General features: G+C 36.5%; 1 pseudogene; it reads right to left on the bottom strand.

Annotated features, from left to right (window-relative positions):
• Positions 1-4061: 4061 nt before the first annotated feature.
• LOC142240004 (large ribosomal subunit protein eL33 pseudogene) lies at positions 4062-5106 on the bottom strand (annotated as a pseudogene).

Here is a 5106-nt window from a genome sequence, read left to right as displayed (position 1 = left end):
GTTGACAAAATTTTCTATAGAAATAAAATTTTGACAAAATTTTCTATAGAAATAAAATTTTGAGAAAATTTTCTATAGAAATAAAATTTTGACAAAATTTTCTATAGAAATAAAATTTTGAGAAAATTTTCTATAGAAATAAAATTTTGAGAAAATTTTTATAGAAATAAAATTTTGAGAAAATTTTCTATAGAAATAAATTTTTGAGAAAATGTTCTATAGAAAAAAAATTTGACAAAAATTTCTATAGAAATAAAATTTTGACAAAATTTTCTATAGAAATAAAATTTTGACAAAATTTTCTATAGAAATAAAATGTTGACAAAATTATCTATAGAAATAAAATTTTGACAAAATTTTCTATAGAAATAAAATTTTGACAAAATTTTCTATAGAAATAAAATTTTGACAACATTTTCAATAGAAATAAAATTTTGAGAAAATTTTCTATAGAAATAAAATTTTGAGAAAATTTTCTATAGAAATAAAATTTTGAGAAAATTTTCTATAGAAATAAAATTTTGACAACATTTTCTATAGAAATAAAATTTTGACAAAATTTTCTAAAGAAATAAAATTTTGACAAAATTTTCTATAGAAATAAATTTTTGAGAAAATTTTCTATAGAAATAAAATTTTGAGAAATTTTTCTATAAAAATAAAATTTTGAGAAAATTTTCTATAGAAATAAAATTTTGACAAAATTTTCTACAGAAATGAAATTTTTACAATATTTTCTATAGAAATAAAATTTTTATTGTTTTTTTTTTTTATTGCAGCTTAAAACCATACATTTACTAAACTACAAGTGTAGCTTAACCAACAGAGGAAAAGAATGTTTGTCAAATTTATTTGGGCAAAGCCCTATAGACTGCAAGATGGTCGGATGGACGCACGTTTCGGAATTACCACATTCCTCATCAGCATCCTCTACTCATACTGGCCACCCATGTCACTATTAAACACGACGTAGTTCATTCTTTCGTTTTTTTGGAAAGTGAAAATTTTCTTCAAAATTAGTTAGCATTGAACTTATCTGTTCGGTCATTGGCAGTTATAGTCACGTTTAGTTCATACGATTTTTGAGAAATATTTGGAATAATGAAATTTTCGCACTCAAAATAAATTAATTTAAGTATCAGTTAAACAATGGATTTTTTTTCTGTAGACTACACTTTTTCTAATACTATTTGGAAATTCTCAGCGATAACGAAACCCTTCTCTCAGTTCAAGTATTATTTTATTTTACCCATATACTATTTATAATCAGTGGCATAGTTTCAGGCATTCATTCATTTTAAATTTGATTTTTGTATTCTTTATTAAAATAACTTCATTATACGTGTTTTTTATTGTTTGATTATAGTTAACCATGTTATTTGCTAATTTGCTTTTCACGCTTTCAGCCACTTCCACAGTGGTGTTTAATTGTTTTGTTGTTTCTTCCGGTTATAGACTATGGTCTTTTTCCAGCAGTTACCATAGCTACAATGCTCTTTCATAATTTGCCACTTTCAGAGTGCGTTAATTATTATTGTTTACGTAATGAGGTATGGTGGCAGCAGTAGTTTTATCTCTATTATCTTACAACAACATTTATAATCACAATATCAAGTGAATGAACTAAAATGAATGGCGAATCTACATAAATAAACTGCATATGAAAGTTCATGGTTGTGTTTGCATTTAGTTTTGTTTTTTGTTTTACAGATTTTCTAGTGTATACTTTTAGGCCATCACATTGGGTCATGGTCTGTATTGTGACACAGATAAACCTTTGTGATTTCAATCTGGCTGCTTGTTTTTCTGATGAAATTGTCTATATCATTAAAAATCGTACGTTTTCACAAAGGCTGTTTAAAACAAATATTTGTCTTTATAAATGGTCTATTAAATTGTATGAATGTTGTGGTTGTATTGCTTTGTTTTCAAAGCAACGAAGGACCATCTTTAATTATGTTATGTAAATTGTAATTTTATTTTAATGGAGTTTCGTTTTCAGCTTGGATGTTTTCTTAAATTATTTTTTGTCCAGCCATAGGCACAGTGTAGCTGGGTAACATAAATAAATATTTGGATGTATAAATTGAATAAAAGAAATTAAATTAATTCAAATTATGTTATTGCCATAAATATATTTAAATTAATTTAATAATTAAATTATAGTAAATTAATTTTTTTGCGGGTAAGGGTAGGAAAATGCTTTATGCACCGGCCTGTGAGTCCACTCGAATGCCGTACTCCATCACCACCGACGATACCGGCTAAATACCAATCCCTCTTCCCCCGATATTTGATTACCACTTCGAAATCGCTTTCCCATTACTTCGAGGTGAATTCCACGTGGTCCATGACCGTCTCCTTCTGGTCCGCATCCATATTCAAGTTTACATTCCTCATGAAGTCGTGTCCGTGGCAACCTTTTTATCGCGGAGAACGTGTCGTACAAAACGCCCTCTGGTCTCCCAGTTCCTCTAACTCTGCATCATCTTCTTGACAATATTTCTCGGAGAGATACACCGACTACATCTAAATAAAGTATGCTCGGCATCATCCGCGACCTCTTCTTTTTCGTAAATACAGTTCTCTGAACTCTAGTTGCCCATAATATGGGTTCCTTTAACTCTGCATCATCTTCTCGACAATATTTCTCGGAGAGATACACCGACTACATCTAAAGAAAGTATGATCGGCATCATCCGCGACCTCTTCTTTTTCGTACATACAGTTCTCTGAACTCAATTTGCCCATAATATGCAGATACTTTCAAAAGTATCCGTAACCAGAAAGCATATGAGTCATGTAAGACGTCACTTTCACATGTTTTCTTGTCGCCATTAATCTCTGGTATCTTGTTGAATGGTCGGTATCAAGTCTTTCGCACCTTGTTCTTTAACCTCGAAAACATTTTGCGCTTAATCGCCTCGAGGTCTTAGGGATGGTTCCTATTATCACTATTGCAACTTCCCCGGATACCATGCGGGATGCTGAAGTGAGCTACCGTTCTCCGTACTGAGAGCTGCCGTTCTCCGTACTGAAAACAGCATTTTCGCTTTAGTCCGTCTCTGTAAGGCCAACGCCCAGATAACATTACCACTTCGAAACCGCTTTCGCATTACTTCGAGGTGGACTCCACGTGGTCCATGACCATCTCTTTCCGATCCGCATCCACATTCAGTCCTCATGACGTCGTGTCCGTGGCAACCTTTTTATCGCGGAGAACGTGTCCTACAAAACGCCCTCTGGTCTCCCAGTTCCTCTAACTCTGCATCATCTTCTTGACAATATTTCTCGGAGAGATACACCGACTACATCTAAAAAAAGTATGCTCGGCATCATCCGCGACCTCTTCTTTTTTGTAAATACAGTTCTTTGAACTCCATTTGCCCATAATATGCAGATACTTTCAGAAGTATCCGTAACCAGAGAGACATATGAGTCATGTAAGACGTCACTTCCACATGTTTTCTTGTCGCCATTAATCTCTTGTCGCTTGTTGAATGGCCAGTATCAAGTCTTTCGCACCTTGTTCTTTAATCTCGAAAACATTTTGCGCTCAATCGCCTCGAGGTCTATAGGGATGGTTCCTATTATCACTAATGCAGCTTCCCCGGATACCATGCGGGATGCTGAAGTGAGCTACCGTTCTCCGTACTGAAAACAGCATTTTCGCTTTAGTCCGTCTCTGTAGGGCCAACGCCTAGATCACATTACCACTTCGAAACCGCTTTCGCATTACTTCGAGGTGGACTCCACGTGGTTCATGACCATTTCTTTCTGATCCGCATCCACATTCAGTCCTCATACACCAACTCCATCTAAAGAAAGTATGCTCGGCATCATCCGCGACCTCTTATTTTTTCGTAAATACAGTTCTCTGAACTCCACTGGTCCATAATATGCAGATACTTTCGAAAGTATCCGTAACCAGAGAGCATATGAGTCATGTAGGACGTCATTGCCACATGTTCTCTTCTCGCCATTAATCTCTGCTCTCTTGTTGAATGGTCGGTATCAAATCGTGCGCACCTTGTTCTTTAACCTCGAAAACCTTTGTGCGCTCAATTGCCTCGAGGTCTATAGGGATGGTTCCTGTTATCACTAATGCGGCTTCCCCTGATACCATGATACATCCATGATGGGTACAACATAATGCGAATACGATGTCCCATAGCGTGGCCGGGCATGTTTTTGTTGAAACGAGCGCGAACGGCACCACCGTTACCGTGTAGACGAGTCACTTTACCCCATACGGCACGTAGACGGGTCTTGCGATCGGGATATTGGGGTACGCACTTCTTGGTTTCAGCTTTATAAACATAAATACAACGCTTGCCAATATAGAATTGATCATGTTCCTTTCTGCGGACACCCTCAATCTTGAGGATAGCTTGGTTTTCTTGATGATTTCTCAGACCACGTTTGTAACCAGTGAATAGAGCCTTGGCGAACAAACGACCATGACGTTTATATTTGGGGGCAGTTTTCACATTGGCTGCTTTCTCAGGCTTGGCAGCCTTGGGAGCTTTTGCAGCCTTAGCGGCCTTTGGTGCCTTAGAGGCAGGAGCAGCCGTAATGTAACGGAGACTTGTCAAATGGCGAAAGAGAGAAGCCGTGATAGAAAAATGCCTCCATCAATATCATTCTTCTGCTTGGAAGAGAGCCTCCTTTGTTTATACGTTACGTACTCTATCTGGTTTTGAGCCCAGCTTTAGTCCCAAATAACTAATGGACTGTCTTGGGATTACCATGTCGCGACATGTCGTCTATGTGCATCTCTAACTCTAGAGGCAGTAGCCGTCTCGTTAGTAGTAGCAGTTCGGTCTTTTGCATGACTAATTGAAAGCCATGCGTGTCTGACCAGTCTTTCGAACGTGTCATGGTTTGGCGATGTTTGCGTTGAGTCTCGTCAGTATTTCTCACATCGTAGGCAACTATTTTACGTAATGAGGTATGGTGGTTCCGCGTTCCAGAGATCTTCTGCGGCACCTTAGGATATCTCCATTCTACTTACCACTTCGGAAGCGCTTTCGCATTTCTTCGAGGTGGACTCCACGTTGTCAGATACTTTCGAAAGTATCCGTAACCAGAGAGCATATGAGTCAT

This window comes from Haematobia irritans, chromosome 5, assembly GCF_050003625.1.
Source record: "Haematobia irritans isolate KBUSLIRL chromosome 5, ASM5000362v1, whole genome shotgun sequence".
NCBI lineage: Eukaryota > Metazoa > Arthropoda > Insecta > Diptera > Muscidae > Haematobia > Haematobia irritans.
Note: the sequence above shows the minus strand (reverse complement) of the source record. Positions and strands in the feature narration are given on the sequence as shown.